Raw genomic sequence first — 24,876 nt, 5'->3', positions numbered from 1 at the left:
GATCCTCTCTTACCGACGTAGGCTTCAGCCTAGGTGACCTTGAATATTTTGGCACTATTGTGGGCACCTCCATACTTACGACCTCAGGGGTAGCCCCCTCAGAGGAAATACACCCTCTAGCACTTGCAGTTTCCATGGGTTCAAACATGAAGCTGTTAATAAGCTATTGAGTTTTGGTAACCTGTTAAACATAGAACTAGGCACCAAATCATTAAAGAACGCACGATTCGTGCACACCAGACAGCGCAACACATAAACTCTCAGAATGCGAAGTGTCTCTCGTTGGGCGGCCATCTATAATTTATAGGCAAGTTCGTATTCAAATTTGACTGTTCCCCCCAAACTCTGCTAGTAAATGCTAGATTGGCGACAGATTTTCAAAGATATCGCTCTTAAATTAAACCTTAAATGTTTCCCCCGATCCTCTTATTCGTTTTCTCACTATCAAATCATGAACAGTGATGGTAACGATCACATTTTGGCTGCATTTTGTAGTCTCTCGTCTTGTAGCACAGCTCCCTTCGCGCGTCCGTTGACTCTGTGAAACTTGTATGTCTTGCGCAGGCCCCTCATCGCGCAACTCTACAACCCGAGAAATGTAGTTTATAGTCCCACGCCTCCTTGGCGCTGCCTGGAGCACTAAGATTGTGCTACTGTCATATAGTCATCTGGCCATATCCCCAGTGTATGGCTTCAATCAGCTGCCATTTACCTTTCCAGGAAATGGATCTCCATTCAATTTCACTAGCTGAATTCCTTCACCATCAGTGATCTACTTAATCACATATGGCTTTAGCCAATGCATATGCAATTTTCTTGGAAATTTATCAAACTTGTTGTCATATAATAAAACTAAATCGTTTACCTTGAAGGTGTGCATTTTGATGTGCCGATCGTGCCATGCCTTTTCGTGCTCCTTCTGAACTTGTTGATGGAATCTGACCAAGAATCTATCTTCCTCTAGCTCTGTCAGTTGCGCAAGCCTTTCTTCGAAATCTCCATGGTCCACCATTCTTGTGAACGCCGCTATCCGTAGACTAGGCACAATGTACTCCGACAACATCACAACTTCTATGCCATAGACCACTTGAAAAGGTGTCTGTCCAGTCAGCTTTTTACAAGTAGTTCTATAAGCAACAATGTAAACTTTGAAATGGGAACTAAGACTATTACCCGTTTCATAGAGATAGTAAAAAAGTGATATAATTTTGAAAACGGGTGATGCAAAACACGCATGTTTTTTTTAGAGCATAGTTTTTGATACTTAAATTTTTTTTTATGTACATTACGTTTTAGAATGGTAGTTATTTTCATGCTGATTTTAAAAAGTGGTAATTCTGCATCAGGCCCTTTTTTTAAAAGACCTATTTTTTTACTTTAAATTTTATAATGTATGAAATGTAAATAATTATTTTCTAAATTTAATAATTTTTGAAGTGGTATTCTTCTTCATATTTTCTTGTTTTTATTTTAATTTTTTTATCATTAATTAATATAGTTTTCATTTTTTAATTTTTTTTTGTTTATCATTAATTAATATTTCAATCCACATGAAATAATTGTCTCTAAAACACAATAATTTTTAACAATTGACATAAAAATAACAATTTTTAACATAAATATAACTAAAAAACTACACGTTTTGATAATTTTTTGCTAGAGATGATTTTTTTTTTTTTTAGTTCATGTCAAAAAATAATAATAATCACAGATTTTTTTCAGAAAATAATGATTAACATAAAAATTAATGCGAAAATCACATAATAAAAATATTGAATGCATAACAACCTTAATTGAGTGCTTATTCTTCTCATAAAATGTCAAAGTCAAAGCATTACAAGTATAACTAATTAATAGTTACAAAAGAATAGCTTGATTTCCAAGCATAACTTAAATTTAATCAACAATGTCACGTAATCCAAACTCTTTGTCCTCTATAGTTTCATCATTGTCTTCTTCCACAATATTTTTTGCTTCATTTTGCTCATTTTCCTCCTGTAATGGATTTTGGATGTATGTGAATCTCCCAATGTATGCCTTTCCAATCATTCCGTGTAATGGTGGTTGGGGTTCCTTTGCCTTTCTTGCCACACGTGATTCACTAAATTCCCCTTTCTTCAACCCAATTTCTTGCATTACATCTGGAAGAAATTGAAGAGCATTAATTCTTTGCTGAATAAAATTGCACTGTATTGGATCTTTTTCAATGGCAATGCAATTTCTTCCTTTTTAAAGACAACATGTTAGTGTTGTACCTAATTATCAAGCACAGAAGAAATAATGAAGTAAATTAGTACCATGACATATAAATTAATAAATAACATATTGAAATTTAATTCCATATAATAAAACTTACCTGAGCCAGAAAATAAATCCAAAACCCAATCTCCTTTATTTGAACATGTTTCTAAGATAGTTAACCAATAACTATGGTTTTTGATAAATGTTAACTACCTCTCATTTTGATTCTTTGTCTTCATATGTTAGTTTTCTCACAACAACATCATAAGTCAGTATTTGGCTATGACTCTTTCCATCTACTCGATTAAAAATCATAGACATATAGCTATCATCTTTTGCCCAACTATCAATATGGATGAACTCACAATCATTTATAAATGGTTGATCTTCACGGTTAAGAAGATTTGACTTTTGCCTGTAACATGAAATAGTAAAAGTTCAATTAACTTGTACATAAATGAATTTTTTAACATTAATCAAATATACATTTTAAATGTCTTACCATGTAAGCTGCATCCTTGAATTTGTTTTCCCCTTGAAGCTTGACAATAACATTGCCAATTGTGTGTCTAAATGAAATGTCACAAATCTCCATAATGGTGATGATGTGACTTCTAGAAATCCCACAACCACTTTACTAAGAGCTTGATAAGTATAAGGATCACTATAATAGTCAATGTTTGGAATATTGAAACCATGGGGAATATATGCAATAACTAGGGTATAATCCCTTTTAGGTATGAGTTTAGCAATGTCTTCACAGTTGCCTTGTATTACTTGATATTGAATAGTGTCTAGCCCATTCCAAATGAAATGAGTAAGAGTTGGATCAAGTTCAACATTCTTAAGACGTTGCTTTTTTAGTCTTTCGATCTTTATTTTTTCAATAAAGGTTCTGAAACTATCTGGTGCTCCATTTTCATCCTTTTTCATCTTTTATAAAATAAACAAATATATGTGTAAGTTATAAATTAAAAATATTATACAGATGAATAAAAATGAATGTATAAATCAACATACCTTTTTAAATGCAAGATATTTTTTTTAATGTCGATGTAGAACTTGAATCTAGATAGTTGCATACAACATCATCCCAACTATCTTCATTCAACAATTTAACCATTTGTTCTTGAATTTTCATGAAATTAGTGACTGCATAGATAAAGTAAAAAAAGTTAATATAATGATATGTATAACAGATACTACCAAGAACAATATGTTATATTTAAAAGAAAATTATAATCTAGAAATAAATAAAAATAATTCAACAAACTTACTTTTGAAATTCCTCAGACATTTCCTACAATGATAATTCCCTTGACCTCACACAAGATAATATTGCTTTGACAAGTTTTTCATCCTTCACTCCTTGCAATGCTCTCCAAGGTGTGACAGTCATATCTTTTGGAAGTTGCTTCATTTCAGGAACTAATTTACTGTTGCTACGTATCAATGGCTTAGACTTTTTGACCTTCTGGTTTTTAATGTCAATGTTCTCCCACATGCTAAAAATCTCATTAATCAACTCCCATATCTCTCCAGTTCTAAATGCTAGCTGGAAAATGTTATCAACACCTCTAAATAAATCACTAAATTTGTCGCCTTTGACACCTTTTGAATTAATTTTCCCTTCAATTTGGTAGCTTATTTCCATAAAACATTCCTTTCAGAAATCTACAGTGACATTTATCCTATCCCCGCCACATTTTTCTTCAAATTCATTATGAATAAATATAACCCTTTGGATGAAAGTCATAGACATCCTATATTCATTATCTAAATTATGATCCCATGCCACTAAATTTTCTTATGTATCTGATAAACCAACATAAATGATACATTTCATTGTTTCAAAATGTGGGTTATTGGGATATTCCTCCATCAATTGTCTTTGAGCTTCTACAGTATGGTCCCCCCCAAGCACATAATAATTGTATTCAAAACATTTTGACTTATCAAATGCTTCTTTGTTGGGAACTTGAATTGGATCAACAAGAAACACATAATTAACCACACGAGCATATGGATTGTACCTCATCAACGTCTTCAAGTTGTGAATATGCGGATGGTGTGGCTTTCTGATTTGATATTGACATTGTCCTTCACTTGCCTTATAGATTTGTCTGACATTAATCTGAAATGTACGACCACCCTCAATTAAGTTTCTCTTTGTCAAGTTCTGTCGAATGACATTTTGTTTTGTTTTGATAATTCCATTCTCTAAATCAGTTCCTAGTGTAATGATTTCTCTGCTTTCTTTTGAAGTTTCACTAGGTTCTTGACTGTTGGTAATGACTACTTCAAAATGTTCAACTTTACTTTTCTTCTTCATAACATTCTCATCATTAACTGTAACAGATTTATTCTTGGGCATTGTTACTTTTGGTCTTTTATGGCTCTTCTCAGTTCCAATGTCATCCTCAGTAATGACATCATATTCTTCACTGCCAGTTTCAACTTCCTCGTCTTCAAAAGTAACTTGTCTACCCTTGCTAGATTTATCCACTAGAGGCTTTTTTTCTTCTTTTTTTTTATCCCTTGGATGCAGTTTTGTAGCATCATGAATTACTACACTTTGCTTGTTTTCCAAATCTTCTTCTAACACTGAGTAGCAACTTCTGAAAACTTTCATAATATCATGCTCTATGAAATGAATGCCTCCCAACCTAATTGAAAAACTTTGAACAAAATTCTGCCAAAAAAATATCATATGTCAATAAAAATAAAGTTAAAAAAATATAGTGATACAGTTACAAGAACACAAAACACAATTATAAATAACAATGATTACAATATTCTGTTTCATCTCATTTACGATTTGTTTACACAACTTTGTAGATATCTCTCTTGTGTCATACAATGAATATGATAACTAGTATTTAATCCTTTCATGTGACTTGGGCGGTTTTGTAAGTATGTAAACAACTTCACTGTCCGGTATTGAACACATGTCTATGACTCTTCCCATCACGTCATAAATTCCATTATCATTAGGTATATCAACATATAGATATATCTGCACATTTTGGCTTTCTCTTTCTTTCACATACCAGACATTTGATGGAAGTTTCACTTCTTTTGATTTCTTCTAGTATGAAATCATCTTCTTATCATTTGAGGCACTTGAAAGATTTGTAGCCATCAGCTCAGGTGGGGTTCATTCACCAATGTTTTTTGAAGATCCACCTTTAAGAGTCTTTGGTCCAGAAAGATTCACAAAAATCTTCTTTGATGCCATTTTCCTGAAAAAAAGACACATAAATCAGTAAATGACAAAAACATAGTAACTTAAATTAACAACGAAAACGATAAATAATAATTAATTTTATAAACCATAATAATTTAGAAAAAAAATAAGAAATTAAAAAAATACATTGTCTTGCCGCCGCACCCTGAAAATCAGTCGGCCAACCGAGCCGGCCGTTGGGTCCGGCTCCCTAGCCCACCCTGGTGGCCCAACCATTGCCCCCTACCCAACCCCGGCGGCCCCACCACCCTACGGGCCAGCGGGACTTCTAGGTGGGGCGGGAGGGCTACCAACGGGCCATCGGGTTGGGGTAGGGGAGTTGGCAGCAGCTCCCCCGCCACACCCCGGTGGCCCAAGGAGTGGCGGGCGATTAGCTCCTCCCACCCCACCCCAACAGCCTGACGGCCCGCCACCTTGACCCTCCCCGAGGGCCCGACGGCTTGCGATGTGGCAGGCCACCGAGGTGGGGCGAGGGGAGCTACCGCTAGCTCCCCCGCACCACCGAGGTGGCCCATCGCCCCGCAGGGTGGTGGGTGATTCTAAGGGGGTGGGGTGGGGAAGCTGCTCAGAATCGCCCTGCCACCCCGCGCGTCGTGGGGGTGGGGTGGGGGGAGCTACCACCCCGACGGCCCGCCGAGCGGAGGGTGGGGTAGCCATCCCCATCACTTCTAGCCTATGGGCCCGTTTGGTTGCCATGAGCATTACCGGGCCCACCATGCCCACTGTAGGCGTAGTGGGTAAATTTGGTCCACAAAAAGTTTTAAATTTAAAAAAAAAAATTAAACTTCATTAAAATTATTTAATTTTCAAATTTTCAAAACAGAAAAATTAACTAACCTTTCAAATTCGAGAATCCTCCATTGAATATGTTGTTTATAGCAATGTAGTTGCTCCACAAATTCGCTCCAAATCATTTAACGAACTTCAGAAAACCTTGATGTGATGTGAGTAATAGTGATAATGAAATATATTATATAATTGAAATTACAGAGATATTTTATCGTACGGTTAATGTGGGATTAATTTGTTTTAAAAAAAAATTAACATGTTAATTTTGTTTTGGTGATATAGGAAACTATGATAAGGCGAATATTATGGAATTCTTTTACAGCGCAGTGAAAGTGGGATTAATTTGTTTTAGAAGGTATTATAAAAATAAAAAAATAAAAAACATTCGATTGTTTAGTAAATATTATATAGCTTAACTATTAAAATAATTTAGGTAAAAGTTTTAGTTTACAATTTTAAATTTAAATATTTATTTCATAAAAAAAATTAGTTAAAATTTTTTAATAAATTGTAGAATAAAATAATGAAGAAAAATACATGAAACAAAATTTTTGGAGGGAAATATTTTGGCGAAAAATTTTGGAGGGAAAATTTCATTCTCTAAACTATATAATATCTTTAGGAGAGGCTACATTTTTATCATTCAACCTCTTCTATTTGAAAGGGATGGATTCTTCTGATAGTGAAGTTTCGCTTTGTAAAGCATCAACATCTTCGTCATGTAACAACACTAATTATATTGATGAATATAACAGAAATTCTTCCACTATGAATAGAAAATCAATTCTTCCACTTAGTCCTAATCCTAAGAACTATGAGAGCAACACTGATGAAAGAGGGGATGAAGAATTTCAAATAAATAAAGAGTCACAGATTCCACTTAGTCCTAATCCTAAGGATTATGAGAGCAACAGTGATGAGGAGCGAGATGAAGAATTTCAAAAGAATGGAGTGTCATGATGTCCACTTAGTCATAATCCTATGGACTATGAGAGCAGCAGCTCTGAAGAGCATGATGACAAATTTCAAAATAATGGAGTGTCACAGTGTCCACTTGGTCCTAATCCTATGGACTATGAGAGTAGCAGTGATGAAGAGCATGATGGTGAATTTCAAAAGAATGGAGTGTCACGGTGTCTAATTAGTCCTAATCCTAAGGACTGTGAGAGCAATGGTGATGAAGAGGATGATGAAAATTTTCAAACGAATGGAGTGTCATGGTGTCCTCTTAGTCTTAATCCTATGGACTATCATAGTAGCAGTGATGAAGAGCATGATGACGAATTTCAAAATAATGAAGTGTCACGGTGTCCACTTAGTCCTAATCCTATGGACTAGCAAAGTAGCAGTGATGAAGAGCATGATGACGAATTTCAAAAGAATGGAGTGTCACGGTGTCCACTTAGTCCTAATCTTAAGGACTATGAGAGCAACAGTGTTGAAGAGCATGATGAAAATTTTCAAAAGAATTGAGTGTCACGGTGTACTCTTAGTCCTAATCATATGGGTTATGACAGCAACAGTGATGAAGAGCATGATGACGAATTTCAAAAGAATGAAGTGTCATGGTGTCCACTTAGTCCTAATCCTAGGGATTATGAGAGCAACAGTGATGAAGACAATGATGAAAAATTTCAAAAGAATGGAGTGTCATTGTGTCCTCTTAGTCCTAATCCTATGGACTATGAGAGCATCAGTGATGAAGAGCATGATGACGAATTTCAAAAGAATCGAGTGCCACGATGTCCTCTTAGTCCTAATCCTATAGACTATGAGAGAAGCAGTGATGAAGAGCATGATGACGAACTCCAAAAGAATGGACTTTCGTGATGTCCACTTAGTCCTAATCATATGGACTGTGAGAGCAGCAGTGATGAAAATTTTAAAAAAGAATGAAGTGTCAAGGTGTCCTCTTAGTCCTGATCCAATGGACTATGAGAGCAGCAGTGATGAATAATTTCAACTAAATAGAGTGTCACAATGTCCACTTAGTCCTAATCCTATGGACTATGAAAGCAGCAGTGATGAAGAACATGATGAAGAATTTCAAAAGTATTAAGTGTCATGGTGTCCACTTAGTCCTAATCCTATGGACTATGAAAGCAGCAGTGGTGAAGAGCATGATGAAAAATTTCAAAAGAATGGAGTGTCACGGTGTCCTCTTAGTCCTAATCTAATGGACTATGAGATAAGCAGTGATGAAGAGCATGATGAAAAATTTCAAAAGAATGGAGTGTCACAGTGTCCACTTAGTCATAATCCTATGGACTATGAGAGTAGTAGTGATGAAGAGCATGATGAAAATTTTCAAAATAATGGAGTGTCACGATGTCCTCTTAGTCCTAATCCTATGGACTACAAGAGCAGTAGTGATGAAGGACATGATGAAGCACTTAGTCCTAATCCTAATGACTATAAGAGTAGCAGTGATAAAGGACATGATGTAGCATTTTCAGTAAGTAAACAGTCACATTTTTGATGTAGTCCTAATTCTATGGACTATTAGAGCAACGCTGAAAATGCACATGAGGAACAATATCCAATAAACATAGAGTCAAATTTTCCATTTAGTCCCAATTCTAAGGACTATGACAGTAGCACTGAAGAAGGGGAAGATGAAGAATATCCTCCAAGTCAGTGTTTGAAAAGCACAGCTGATCATAGTGTGGATAATATTCCTCATAATGATTATGAAAATACTTATACAAATGATGATCCAATGATAGAGATGTTGCCAAGAAATATTGTATCGAGGAGTGGGAGCAGACCTTTTCGTATCAATGCAAGATGTTCTAATTATACAAGGAGTAGAGTAGAATATCTAACGAGAAGAATTTTTATCAGTGCTCTCATTTCAAGTGAATGTTGTCAAAAATATTGCTTGAAACATATGGATTTCAAATTTGCATTAGAGAAAAGGAAGAGATATTTGTCAATGAATAAAAGCACGCAAAATTCATATTTAGTTGGGTGCATGCAATCTTCATTGTCAGGTTATGGTTATCATATTAGGTCTTTATTTATCTGTAGAAAGGCTTTCAAAATGTTTCATTCGATGGGGAATTTTCATTTCTCGAGAATCCAAGAAAATTTGGAAAAGGATCCCACATTTTATTCAGAAATACGTCATAAACAACGGTTTGGGACATTATCAAATAATGCAATGTTATGGATGAAATATTCTTTTCAAATAATGGAAACTGTATGCCAAATAGAGATACAATACATATTCCAGATAATTTTTCAAGACGAGAAATCTACAACTTATACAAAAAATATGTAGAAGGTGTTGAGGGACATGGTCGGTTTATTACATATCAATATTTTGTGAAGGTATGGAAGAAAGAATTCAACAATGTCCATATTCCTAAGAAGACAAGGATGGGGATCTGCAGTACATGTGCTTCTCTTAAATAAAAAAGCGACCAATGTGAAGGGTCAGAAAGAGGTAAGCATTCATAACTTTAACTTTTAAAATTGTATATTCATTAACTATGAAAACATATTTCTTAATGGCTTTCTTTTATGTTGTGTAGATTCAATTGTCAAAGAACTTCAGGAGCATTGCAAACAACAAACAAGTGAAAGGAAAAATTTGTACAAGCATCGAAAGAAGTGTTATGATAATTTGAATAAATATTTGGGTTTGATAATTGATGGTATGGACCAGAAGAAAACACTTTTACCATATTTTGTTCGCACACCCAAAAATTTACAAGAGGAAAATTTTATTCAATATCACTTGGTCGGTTGTACGGCCTTCAATGGAAAATGTTGCCAAGGGTGTACTTCATAGCTCCAAATATTCATAATGATGCAAATCTGACAATAACCATAATTCATGATATGATTTCTCATTGGTCTGGTAATCTTCCTAAAGTTTTGTATCTACAATTGGACAACACTTGCCATGAAAACAAAAATCTGGTTGTTTTTGGATATCTAAACATGCTTGTTGAATTGACAATTTTTCAGAAGGTAAAGGTTGGTTTCCTTCTTGTTGGACACACTCATGACCATATTGATCAGATGTTCAATCGTTTTTCAATCACATTGAGGAGGAAGGAAGTTGGGAGCTTGCCATCATTAATTGAATGTATTAAGAAATCGTACATGCCAAATCCTACTTTTGATGTGTTGGAATAAACTGTTGACATGCGAAGGTTTACTCTGGGATTGCATGATCCGGATCTTGGGAGGAGGCCCCCAAGATCTAAAAGATTGAAATGGATCTTGGGGGGAGAGACCCCCAAGATCTGAAAACTTGAATTGCCAGAAGAAAAATAAGGAGAATGCCCAATAAACAAAACCACAAAGAAACTTTTATTTAAAATAGTAATGGAAATAAACCAGCTAGGGCGATGGTAGCTTATCTCTGAGAAGAGATGTGGTCGCTACATGCCTCTGAACTGTAAAGGCTACATTGTGGCGGACAATCTGTCCTTTTACAAAATGTGACTTGTTACTTATAGTATTTTTTAATTACAATACCACGGCTCAATTCCATGGGTGAATGAATACCATGGGTGGATTTTACAATACCACGGAAGGATGTCATTTACAATACCATGGGTAAATTCCATGGGTCGATGAATAATATGGATGGGTGAGTACCATGGGTTGATAACATTTTCCATTTAGGTCATCGCATGTGAGGAGAAATGAATTGAAAAAATTAATGACATCAGCTTCCAACATCAATTTCGTATCAAAAAAAATCATGGGAAAAGACTAATATGGGGCAAGAAGTATTCAACTACTGTAGAATGGGCACCATCACCAGGTTTGGAATTTTTGAAGTTCATTCTAGATCATCCAATATTTGCATCAAAAATATTGTTATTAAAATCAGTTGGTGAAGTTCATAATGCACGCAGACAAAATAGAGATATACATTATTCTGATTGCCTAGAAGAAATTAAAAAATGTATTAGATATACATATGAGTACTTTGACATTTTTTATTCAGTTTGGTGGGAGTCATTTTTCAATAATCAAAGTGATATCATTTCAACAACAACAAATGAAGATATACCTTTGAAAAATCCATTTATTTGGCCACAAAATGTGTCAAATGAACATGAGGAAATAAACATTGTTGAACAACAACAATCTCAAGGTATTATTAATTCTTCACAGGCAAAGGAAAGAGAGATGTATATTGGTTCCAGAAGATCTCGTGCACAATGTGAAGCCATGGAAGACCTTTACAGGGGTTTATTACAGGATATTAAGGAGGGTTGCATGATCGTAGTGCTAGCAGATGGAGATCCCAATGGCTATCCATTATGGGTTTCTAAGTTTATAAAGGTCTTTACAGAAAATGAGGATGTTACAGGTGTTTAAGTACATTGGTATGCCACAAATACACACCCATTCAATGGTGTGTATAAGCCATAGATGATAGTTGACAAAAAAAATGGCAGAAAGAGAAAAAGAAAGGGTACAAATATAAATCGCCCCCGCACAGATATCTTAAAATTGGAGGAAGTTGACATACTTGTTTATGACTTCAATTTAACAAAGAGAGGAACTCTTCGATTCAAGACGATAGAGATTCTGAAAAGGTTATTACCAGAAGGAACAATGTTGAGATGGGAGTATGTTGAAACCAGTCGTAGATGTAGAAGAATTTTGGAACATGAAATGGTGGGCATGCATGTGGACTCGGATGGGGCACTAGTTGATGAAAGAGAAGAATATGGAACATCTTCGTCAGCATTCAGTCATTCATCTAAAGATGTGAATTTTGATGGTGTGCAAGAAAATATGAGCGATCTTGAATAATTGTCTGAGACAATTTATATAACTGATGTTTGCATCGTATCTTGAAATAAAAATTTTGATTTCTATATGGTGTTAAATTAGAAGTTGTGAATCATTTTTATGTTGTTGGATTATATGTCTTAGTTATGATAATTTTGATTGTTTAGAATATCTACAATGCAACATTAAATTAGAGATATAATGTATGTTTCATTCAATATACAAATAATGACATTTTGATTAATTTAGTCATGTAATTTGTTCATAATGTCATGGTTTTTTAATTTTATGGTTGAAAAAATTCCAATTTTTTTGTATATAGAATGTTATGGTTGAAAACATGTTGAATTTATACTTAGGAAAGAAAAATGTTATTCTACCAAAAACATTAGTGTGTTTTTTTCTTCATAAACAACTATTTTTTTGCACATAAAAGTTTGGTTTTACTAACATTTTTTAAAAATGTTGAAAATTGAGCCTAACATAAAATTATCGTTCCAGTATCAACACTTTTTCGTTTTCAAGGTGTTTTTTGCACAAAAATTTCATTTTCACTGTGATTTTTAAAACATGTTCAAAATTGACCCTAAAAAAAAACCATCATTCCAGTATACACACTTTTCATTTTTAGCACTGTTTTTGATGTTTTTTCGGGGTCTTTTGGCCAGAGTTCCTGTTTTTAGTTTATAGTTCATGTTTCAAAGTTTACATTGTTAAGCCCATAACACGCTGGTACGTGCACTTCCCAATCATTCCTCTGCGCATTGCAAACCTTTGTTAGCACGTTCTCCAATATCTTATTAAACGCTTCCACCGTCCCATTATCCCGAGATGATACAATGTGCTCTTTTGATGATAAACTTGGAATTCTTCCGTCGGCGTGTTGATCGTTTCATTAAGGAAATGTGTATCGTGATTGCTCATCAAAATCTTCAAGCAACCAAACCTAGTCAACACATATTCAAATAGGAACTTCGTTGTTGTTGCCCCTGTACAATCCTTTACAGGTTGCAACTCCTCCCATCTGGTCAAATACTCAGTCATTGTGATGATATACCACGCACCCGTTTTCTTCCCTGGAGGCTGAATTGGTCCTACAAAATCAATTGCCCATTTTTCAAATGGATGTAACAACACTTGCAGATTCAGAGGCAGCTTATCGCTCCGCGATGGCCTACCCATCCTTTGATATGCATCGCATGCCCTACAATAAGCTTTGGAATCCTTATAGAGTGTCGGCTACCACAACCCAATGCGTAAAATCTTTTGTGTTGTTGCTTTTCCTGCATAATGGCCTCCCGCAGCCCCTCCATGAGCTTCTGCTAGGATGCTGCTTCATTTAAACTTAGGCACATAACACTACAATATCTCATCTGCTCCCATCTTATACAAGTGACTTGTAATAATAGAAAAATTTGCTACGCACACCACCAATTTATTCTTTTGTTGGCTGGTGTACCCTTTTGGAGTTGTTCCTGTAGTTAGAAAGTGTATGATGTCTGCAAAATGAGTGTCTGCTACACACACCACAAAGAGCCGCGCGTCAGGGAGTCCTTCCTCCAAATTAGTAGGATCCTCCCCTGTTTCAATGCATGGAAAATGATCCAGTCCTGCATTCAATCGTCCTAGCTTCACAATGACTTCAAAACCATATTCCTAAAACAACAAAAACCATCTGCATATTTCCCCCCCAACACAGGCTTGTTGACCAGGTACTTTAATGCATAATAGTCTGTATACATCTTAAAGTGTCTGCCTCGAAAGTAGTGTCTGAAATTCTGTAGCATGTACATCATAGCCAAACCTTCACACTCTGTCGTCGAATAATTCTTATAAAACTTATATAACTTTCTGCTTGCAAACACGATAGGGTGATCAAACTCTCCCTCACTAGCCTGTGTCAGTACTGCTCCCAACGCAATATATGACGCATCCACATGCACATAAAATTCCTTCTTCCAATCCAGGAAGACTATGATTGACACGGTGACCATCTTTTCTTTTAACACATCCAAGCTCAATTGAAATTCTCCATTTCAACAGAATGTAGCATCCTTATTCAACAATTTTTCCATTGGTTTGGTAATCTTGGCATAACACTTGATGAACTTTTGGTAATAACTAGTATGCCCCAACGTTGCACTCAACTGTTTGACACTTCTTAGCACCTCAAAATTTATTATAACTAGGATCTTAGCTGGGTCCACCATTAATCCTTGTCTGCATACTACATGACCCAACAATATTCCAAAAGGGACGCAAAATAGACAGTTCTTCAAGTTTAGTGCAATCTGATACCTCCAGCATGTATCCAACATCAAGCGTAGACTAGCTACATGGCGCTTTACCATCCCAAACACCATCCAATCATCAAAGTATACCTGCAAAAACTTGTGAATGAAGTCCTTGAACACCATGACGATGACGCGCGAAAAGATCCCTAATGAGTTCTTCAGTCCAAAAGGAATTACAGTATAATGAAAGCATCCCCATTCAGTCACGAAGGTTTTCTTACTCCTACCTTCTGGCATGATCTTGATATGATGGTACCCCGAGAACCCATTAGTGAATGAATATGCTTCCTGTCCTCCTACATTATCCAACACTTCATCGGTGAACGAAGTTGGAAAAGGATCATGCACATAAGCATCATTTAGCTTCCTGAGATCTACACAGATCCTTATTTCATCTTTTTGCTTCTTTTCCTGAATGACCATCAGACTTACTCAATCAGACTCCTCCACTGGTTCAATGATTCCCGCTGCCAACATTTTGTCCAATTCTAAGCGGACCCTTTCTTTGTACTTAGGATTGAGGCAATATGGCCTCTGTTTCACAGGCTTCGCATCTGGTTTCAATGTTATCCTCATCACCCCTAAATCGCCTATAATCCCTTTCAGGTCTGAAAATTTTGTAGGGAACAAATCCTGATACTCGTGGAGCAACTCAGTGACCTCATCCACTGTAGCATCATCCCAGTAGTCCCCTATCTTTGCAAACTTCGACTCCGCTTTTGTCTATCTGCAACCCCTCGATGATATCATGATTCTCTATCTGCAACCCCTCGACTTCGCGGTGACCTTTTGACCTTGGGATATTAATATTCCTTGGATCCTCCTCTTTTTCTTCAGCAATCATATTATAGCACTCTGACACATGGTGTAGCTGGGTGGTCCAATATAGTTGAATCAAAGCCAAGGGATCCTGTGGGATTCTGAAGATCGCTGCTTTGACCTCCTACAACGCTTCATCAATGCAATCGAATCCAGCTTCAAAGTTGAATGTCATCAAGATTCTTGGTTTCAAAATATCCCATTTGTCTGTGCCATGATGGAGCTCTATCTCCAGCTACCAATTCATAGGTATTACATCCAAGATGTGATAGAACAGATGCACCCACTCTGGTTGCGGTTTTGCTCCATAGGCATCGGTCCATTTTGCTAAGTAATCATGTGAATCACTCCTTCCATTGTATTTCTCTATCAAGCACACCTTTTGGCGACCAAACCACACCCTCATCATTCTTCTATATTCGCGCCAACCATTGAAATTGTCTTTATGTGTACCCCACCATCTTGCAGGCATAGCGCACAGTGCCAAGTCCAAGGCTTGGAAGCGATGCTTCTCTGGCACTTCCTTTTCAAATGCATCCAAAAATTTATCAACGTCAGTTAAATCATCATAGTGAGGTAGACTTCTTACCTCCGACAATATGCAATGCAATGATTTGGTCATCATGTTATAGTGTAGTGTAGACACTTTGTGCAATCGATTCTGCCAGTGTTCCAATTCCTCATCTGAATTTGAGGTGCAGGAGCTTTTGCGGTCCCATGCAATACATCCATTTGCTGTTAGATTCACCCAATCTTGATCTTGTGCCATTATCTTATAAATTTGGTTCGAATCATCGTCACTTACATAATCACGAACTGGTTTAGTATAGTGCGGCCCTTCTGCAGGGTCCAACATTACTACTACCCGAAGCATTTTTCTTTCAAATGATATCATTTGCTTCTTCAAATTGATCACCCCGTTCATGTATATAGTCCAGTCGATCCCAAGGAGCGCAGGGTAGGGATTGTTGAGATCGACAATCTCTATTACTTCGAAATACGCTAACGCCCTCATGCCTTTAATATCAAGTGTCACTCCCTGTAATCTTCCCATGGGGATAATATTTTGCTGATTCGCCATCCTTAATTGAATAGGAGACCACTATAGCGCAGGTCTCCCCATTCTCTCCCATGTATTTTTCGACAAAATATTTGCATCTGACCCAAGACCCATAATAACTTAGTCCATTTCATACTCTCCTATTTGCGCGGTGAGCCTCATCTCACGTCCTGTTCTCACCTTATGCTTGCCAATTTTCCTGACCACGCACAGTCCCTTAGGAGCACTACAAGCACATTTATTAATCAACTTCTGTAATCCCTTTATGACCTTGCTATCACGTAGCAGCTTCATATAGGTCTCCAAAAATGTAGTAAGCATGAATGGGTCCATTTCTTCAAACTGCTTATCCTGACTTCCTGAGGTAGAAGCCTCAGCGAAGATTTTCTTTACTTCCGTGAAGGTTTCCTTCGTGATCTCCAAATCAAAGCCAACCTCATTTTCTAGAGCTTTGTAGACCCATTCACCTTCTTCAGGCTATCTTCGCCAGTTGTCATTCCACTTCACATCACAATATTCACATTGGGGTCCTCTTCACGGGGTTCAACCCTCATCATATGAAGGTTCTTCGTAGGTTGTTGAGGTTGTGTTCCCTTTTCGCGCATCGTAGCTATTAGTATGGGGAAGTCTTCTATCATGTGGTCAAACTGAGTGCAGTATCAGCATGACAGGTGCGTTGGGTTTGTGCATTCTTGTACATAGTGTCTTGGACCTCCACAATTGTAACAAATAACTTGCCCCCAACCTCTCGTAGGTCCTCCTCTACCTCGGCATCATCCACGCCCCTGATATTCTCCTTGTGGCCCCTAAGCACCTTGATCTAGAGGCCGAGTTTTTGTCTGCATTTCATATGTGGGCATTCTTTTAATCATTAACTCATAACTATGACAATTGCACTCATTGCGGCCTACTGATTGGCAGAAGTTATAGAAGAGATGTTGCAGTGTCTGTACAAATTTCTCCAAAAAGTGGCAATTATCTTTCGCATGTTTTCCAGCTACTTGACAGATAACACACCATAGCGCGGGCCCTGCACGTGGCCCTATTTGAGCTTCCGGTCCCAAAGGCATCGACTGTCCTCCCGCAACATAATTCGTGAAGACAGGCAATGATATTTATCATGCCCTTAACCCTTACATTTCAAACACCAAACCTCTTCACACACATTTGGCCGAGCCACTCTATCCTTCTTCAGACTTTGGAATTATAGACAAAGGTTCTGCAACTCTGCATGAATTTTCTGAACTTCTAAAGCAACATCTTGAATTGGTGTTTCCTGCAATCTCATCACAATCTCCAGGGCCTCTACCTAGGTCCCAATCATTTGTTGTGATAAAGCAACCCTCAAACGAGACAAGAGCAAAGCCACAAACCACTTGCGGTGCTGCCAATCTGTAAGATTCATGTTAGCTTCATGGATTTTGCACTTCAATCTCTGATCTAGCTCCTAGGGTGTCTCGCCAGGTTTCATCATGATTTCATTGAATCCAACGATCGATTGTGCTTGAAATTTGGGCCTACTAAATTCCTTATTCAACGCAATTTGAATGTCCACCAATGCAACCATCAGGTTACCAGTACAATACTTAATGTACCATGTTAGTGCGTGTTTCTGTGAAGCAATGACCAATGTAGATTTCTTCATCTGATCATCTGTAATGCCATAGGATTCCCACACAATCTTCACAATGAACCAAAGCTGGTTCAGATCCTCATTCCCCAAGCCCTTGAAAACTGATAATTTTATTGAATTCGTCATAGTGAATGGTGGTGGAGGTGGTAGCGATGTGGGTGAAGGTGTATGTGGTGGAGGTGAAGATGGAGGTGGTGTGGGTGGATGGGGTATTTGTGGGAACCCTCATCTTATTAACTAGAAAACGCTTTGCGAAGAAGCTTGTGTTGCTTCTTCGTCATCACTCAAAGGGGGCTCAATCAGTGGGCTATATTCAAGTCATGTTCCCTTTCTATCCTTGAATATATTTCCACTTTGCGTAGCTCCAAACATAAAGGTAATTGCATAACCTGCTTTTCACACAACAAAATTTTAATCCAAGTATTCAAAGACCTTAAATACTTACCTCACAGTCCTTTGAAGAAGCGTCTCTCTGCTTCACTGTAGCTAATCGCGGTATCGACCACAAACTCTATCACAAATCATCCTATGATACAATCAAACCAGTGATCGACAGTTTGTGCGATCTTATCTTCATAAGCTTCCAATATCCGCACTAACTCTGAGGTCCACACTATCGGACTGTCAAGCCTCCACCTTCCTTGGCTGTCTGCCAATTTAGTGGTCCACTCGTATAATTCGATTAGGAAGGAACAAAATAAAATTTCATGTATTTCTATGTACATATACCTATCTAATCATTATTCTTTTGCCAATCCCAGGTTCCTGTTCTCTTGCTTCACGAATTTGTGGATCTTTCTGTTAGCCTCCTACTGCAGCAGGTTAATCATCTTTCATGATCAACATTTTTACATGCCAAATATGTTGCACTATGCATGCTGCAATGCTCCATATTTTCTACAGATGGCCAGAGAAGTATCCATGAGAGTGTGCTAGTCTAAATACCACTACTGTGTTCCATTTTTGATAAAGTTGATCCATTTTCATGAGTTTTCAGCTAAGGGAGGTCCAAACATCTTAATCTTGGTTTCCCTAGGTTTCAATTTCCTGTTTTAGAATATAGAGAATAAACATCTGTCCAAATTGTTTAATCTTTGCAGATCTGTAAATAGGTAGAGAAACAAGGGTGCTCAACAGCCTAATCTGAGCCCCTGGATGCAATAAGTGTAGATTTAGATAGGAGGACAGCAAGAAGAAAAGAATGAAAAGCTGGGTATGCTAGTTCAAGTGCACCCAAACCAAAAAGAAGAGAAAATGCTAGGTGAATAGGCTGGGTAGGTAGCTTTGTGGTTGCAGAATCATGGCTTGTGATCCATTTCAAATTGTCAAGTGTTATATCTATCATATCACAAGTTGAAGGTGATTTTTCAGTTGGAGGACTTCAAAAAATGCATGTCTAAATTCCCCTTCTCCCTCTTTCCCAAATCACTCACTAACTTCCCCTAAAAGAGGTCAAGATCTGCTTGGTACCTCTTAGTTTCATCATTCTCCATATCATTTACCTTGGTGAAGATCTGCTTCACTCGAGTAATGTCCATACTACTTCTATGAATCATTTTCCCCCTTAATAGCATAAGATCTGCATACTTAGCGCTCTCTGATCATTTGTCATGTTAACTATTAACACTAATATGTAACTCCCTATCTATTTCCCCTTCTCCTACTAATACTATGTATATAACTCCCCTATATATTTATCCCTCCCCCTGGTTGAAAATAACCATATACATCCTTGGAAATTGCTAAGTTTATCTGAAACTCAGCAAGAATCCTCACTTCACCCCCCTAACTATCTTCCAAATGCATTAGGACTCATTCCTAAGCATAAAATCCCCCTCCAAATGTATAAAATCCATCTTTTGGCCTTGTTTTACCTTTTCCAAGGCATAAACCCCTTTCTGGCCTTAAACCCTTCTCAAAGTATATAAAATTCCTCTTAAATGCTTTCGGACTCCTTCCAAGCATTAAAACCCATCTTTTAAAGCTATCGGACCCCTTCCGATGCCTTAGAATCCCTTCAAAATATTAAAAGGGCCCCTCCGATTCCACAAAAGCCTCCCTTTAGTGTTAAAACCCTCCTCTGAATTCATTTGCTCCCCTCCGACGTGATATCGTTGTTGGAGGGTGCAGCAATCATTGTAGGCCCCCATTTTATACCTCCGATCCATCCCTCGTCGATGCAATTTCGCAATCGGCGTATCACAACTCATATGTGCACTTATATATGCCCCCGACCCCTCCGCCGATGCAATATCGCTATCGGGAGCTCTCCGCATCGCAATTTCACATTTTACCGCATATATCACATTTTACCGCATAAACCTAAGTTTTTCATAAAACTTAAGTTTATCGCAAAAAACCCACATTTTCACCTATCGCAAGCCTTATCGTGATATTTCCAACGGTAAAGCAGCGACCAAATCATAATCGTCCATCGTACCGCCCAGATCAATGGTCCACATCATTTCGGTGATCGCACATATGTGTATACCCGCTGCCCCGCCGATTGCCGAAGTGCCAATTTAATCTCAGCTGCCCATCTGGGCCCGCTGATCAACGACTCATATGGATTCGCAGCAACCCCATATATGGCTCCCCAGAGGAGCCGAAAAGTAATATAGGCACAGCGCATAAGGATTTCGGGTCCGAAAGGAGCCTGTTACACAGTGAAGAGGGATTGCTCCGATATGGCGGAGCCAAAATAGCAAATGCAACAGATTTTAAAGGATTTCGGGTCCGCGGACCCGTTCCATTGTAAATCCGCCGATTTGGGTTCGCCGATGGGCTGGACCCGAAATGCAATAAAGAAGGGCCTATAATCAGATCGGGTCCGCCAGCTATTTCACTCATCGGAGGTTTTACATGTTGGGACCAATGGTCCGCCCTGATACAATTTAGCGACGGTCGTCGGATCGCCCTCCCAGATCAACGGACATGATCTGTTCACGGCTCTCCCCATGTCCTACTGGCAGAGCCGAAATAAATTATAGCGTGGCACAATAAGGATTTGGGGTCCATAAGGATCCTTTGTACAACGAAAAGGGAAGGCTCCGATATGGCGGAGCCGAAAAGTTATAAAGGGCAGCCTCAAAGCATTTCGGGTCCACGGCAGTTCGGAGGTTTTATGTGTTGGGACCAATGGTCTGCCCCGATGCGAGTTAGCGCCAACCGTTGGATCGGCCTGCGCCAGATCCAACGGCTATGATTTAATCTAATGAACAGTGATCGCTCCCGCCCTAGTTGTGGTAAAATTTCATGTTTTAAGGCATTTTTGCCTTATAAAAGGAAAACGGCCATTTTTCACAGGGTTTCTTCTAGCACCCACACCTGGCTCCAGTTAAAGAAATTCATGCATCCTTAAGCCATTATGGATTGCTCCAAAGCCCTGTTTAGCTCCAGAAGCTAGTCTCGGCCTCAGCACAATCAACAGCATGCAATTCCTCCTTTTTGCGGCATTTCTTTAGAGTTTAACACTATTTTGGATCGGCCAGCGCCAATAGCATCCCAAAGGCCACGGAAGTCTTTGCAGCAGTTATTTTTGCATTTAATTGGTATATAAAGGGGCGATTAGATAGTTTAAAGCATATCAAGGAAGGAAAAGGCCCAGTTTCAGTGGCAAAGAGTATCAGTGTTGCGACAAAGTGTATCAGTGAAGGTGTTCAATGGAAACTTTGAACCCAAAGCACGAAATCATTAAAGAGCCTCCCAGCAAAGTCAATAAAGCAGCTCTGAGCCATAAAGGCTCACCAACTCACAGTTTTGGCCACTTAAGGCAGTAGAACCACTTACAGGCGCAGATGAATGAATTTAAAGCACACTTATGGCTAAAAGAGCCAGCACAGAGCCATAAGGACAGATGTTGATCCATTTTTGAGGCAGCTGCCCTAGCGCAGCACTTAGATAAATGTTTTAAGCATTTACTTCAAGATAAAATAGATTAAAGCACTCTTTTTCCTCAGATCTACCTAATATCTGCTATAATAGATATTTTGAGATGACAGTTGCCCCAGTGTAGCTGTTAGATAGATATTTCTGCCATTTACTTCTGTACAAATTAGGTTAAAGGCATTTATTTGATGAGATTTGTCTCAGATCTGTTATTTGTAGATATTTTTTCTATTTAAACCACCCTCTGTTATGAAAAAAGGGTTGGTTGGTCGATAACTTCCTCTAGACTTGCATTGTTTTTTCTGAGAGTCTCTATAATGAAAGATCACTGGAATGTTTGGGAGATGAACTGACTGTTGTGTTTTAATGTCTGAAGAGTGACTATGGAATCTTAACGCTTCTACATAGCCCAATAAGTGTTTCTTATATCTGTTTACAGTTTATATGTTTTATGCCATCATGGTTTCACTATCTAAATAGCAGAAAGAAAGAATAGTTCAGAGCTCACTTAGTTGTATTCTGTTCTCAATTTCTGTGATTTATCTATGTTTTCCTCTAAATTAGTCCTGAATATGAATACTGATTTGCTCATATTTACACTAGTTCCTTCATATATGAATGTTGTTTAGGAATCCTTGATTGCTCCTATATAAATGTTCATTCACCTTCCCTCTGTTAGCATAATGAGAGCTACTTAGTTGCCTTTCATTCACTGACCTTCGTTCCATCTTTATTCTAGCTAGATATTGTTTTATGTGTATCTATCCTGCTCTGTATTCCTCTTGTGACCAAGAAAACGCAACAGCAAGCCTAATCCACGACTCCATGCCCAATGGTTTGAACTTCTCACACTATGCATCCCAACTTTGTTTGAAAGAATCCTCCATCCCACCAAAATCAAAACAAAACCCAAGAAAATCATAACTAGCCTAAAATCAACCCAAAACAAAGCTAAATTATAAAGGGAGAGCCCTCGCTGATTGCAGGTAGGCTAGGACATGCAGTCCAAAGATTGGTTTGTGGTTACCTCGGCCATATCCTTTAAGGAGCTTTAAGGACAACCTGAGTGATAACACTTACTATCCAACCAATCTTCAATTTCTCTCTTTGTCGGAATCCAGTGATGTGAATTCACACATCTCTTTATGCAGATCCAAGTCTCAGCAACAAAACCATTTGTTGGCGTAGGGGGCCCTGACCCAGGTTTAGTGTTAAGTTAGCCAAGAAAATCCCTACACTACTAGCCCTTCAGCATCAATCCATAGAGCACGGACTGAAGTCTCACCCGAAGCAGTATGGGGGGATGCTAGAACCAAGTTTTTGCACCCAGAGATGGTTATGATGTCATTTTTAACCCTTTATCTACCTTCGCACAGATCGATAATCCCTCGAGTCTTATTGAGATAAATTCCTCTTACCAGTCTCTAAACCTCCGCGAAGGTCTACGTTTGTCTTTCGCAGACCCTAAACAGGCAACTCAACCACTTATGCACTTTTGCAATTACTCCTAAGTTTGTTATTACCCAAATCGTCTCAAGTGTCTGATATCTTTAGCATGCATTAAGATACTCTTCGCGTAATCAAATATTATTACTTGTGTTCATATAACAATGTAAAACATACAGATTCATGCATTAATACAATATTAAATCATAAACCCATTATTCCTCATAAGAAAAACACATTCATTCATAACATAAGTAAAGGGATAAAACACAAATATTTCTAGAACAGTCTCTTTATTGATACTTCAGATTTGCTTACAGACTCAAAAATACCCTGTGCAATTTGCTGCAGGGGTTCGCGCACTCAGCTACGGACTCTAATGTAGGCCTCTACGCACACAGTTGTAGAGCCTCTCTTCTACTCTAAGACTCTTCTCTCTTAGCTCCTATTGACCCATTACATTGTCTTCAAAACTTACTTGAACTAAACTGCCTTAGACTCTCTAAGACTCTCATTTTTATAAAATCCCCTGGTCCACGGACCACGGTTAGGTCTACTAAAGCTGAAACAACTTACATAAACAAAGGGTAAAAACCCTTTATGGAACTTTACATCTACGCACTCCGCAATAATAACTTTCGGAGACTTTACACTTTACATCGCAAAAACTTGGGCTTTCTACCCCAAAACTTGGGCTTTTGCCCAAAAATTAACCTTAGGGGACCCTATCCCAAAATCCATCATATATATGAAGGATTTCACCTTTATTTCCTCTGAATAGTCCTCCATAACTAGTTGAACTTGGGTTATCTTTGGAGGCACCATCAAATTTTAATTTGAAGGAATCTGGGGTAGGTAGGCACTAGGAGTCTAGACTTGAGAATTGAGACTAAAGTTTTACTTAGTGTGTTGATTATGCTTGAATGGATTATGCCTAGGTCTTCAAGCATTTATGAATATTGTTAATTGTTGTTCCTATCTTGGGAAGACCAAATTTTTGATAGTATGGTTTCCCTGATTTGGCAATCAAATTTTCCCCATATCTAGTATGGAGTATTCTCACTCTCTTTAAAGATTCTTCTATTTCATTCTTTCTAGATTTCCCATATAGTGAAACCTGAAATAAGTTGCCACACTTTTTTTATTATGATGTGTTTGGATGTTGTATATCTTTAATTTGAGACTATTTCAATGACATTGTTCCAGACCTTGTCATAATGTAGAAATATTAATGTTACTTTCTCCCACAAGATGTTGGTGAAAGAGTATGAAGTGGATAAATGATTGGAGGTTTCTTTTTCATGTCCACATAGGTGACAAATTGAAGGACCAATATATTCCCTTGATTGAAGTTTGTCCAATGTCAAAAATTTCCTATGTCATAAGAATACTACCGCTTTTGGCCATAGTTTTAAGCTCTAGATCTTTATCCAAATGGAATTTTCTGGTAGCAAGGCATTTTTTGTTGTAGTTTTCCTAGAGGCAATGAGTTTCTTTGGATCTCGTTTGTTGTGGTCGTTGGTATTTTAGGATCTAGTTTCTCCATTGGCAATGATTGAAGTGGGGCTACTAATGCTCCACTACCTTTCAATTTCCTTGTTGAATGTGTAGCAACCTTGGTGAAAATTCCATCTAATGAAAGTTAATAAAGGCAAAATAAGACCACGGTTAAGGGACACTTATTCCAAGATGA

Source organism: Pinus tabuliformis, chromosome 7 (assembly GCF_031772625.1).
Source record: "Pinus tabuliformis cultivar Carrire ecotype Pingquan chromosome 7, CPIR1, whole genome shotgun sequence".
NCBI classification, from domain to species: domain Eukaryota; kingdom Viridiplantae; phylum Streptophyta; class Pinopsida; order Pinales; family Pinaceae; genus Pinus; species Pinus tabuliformis.
Note: the sequence above shows the minus strand (reverse complement) of the source record.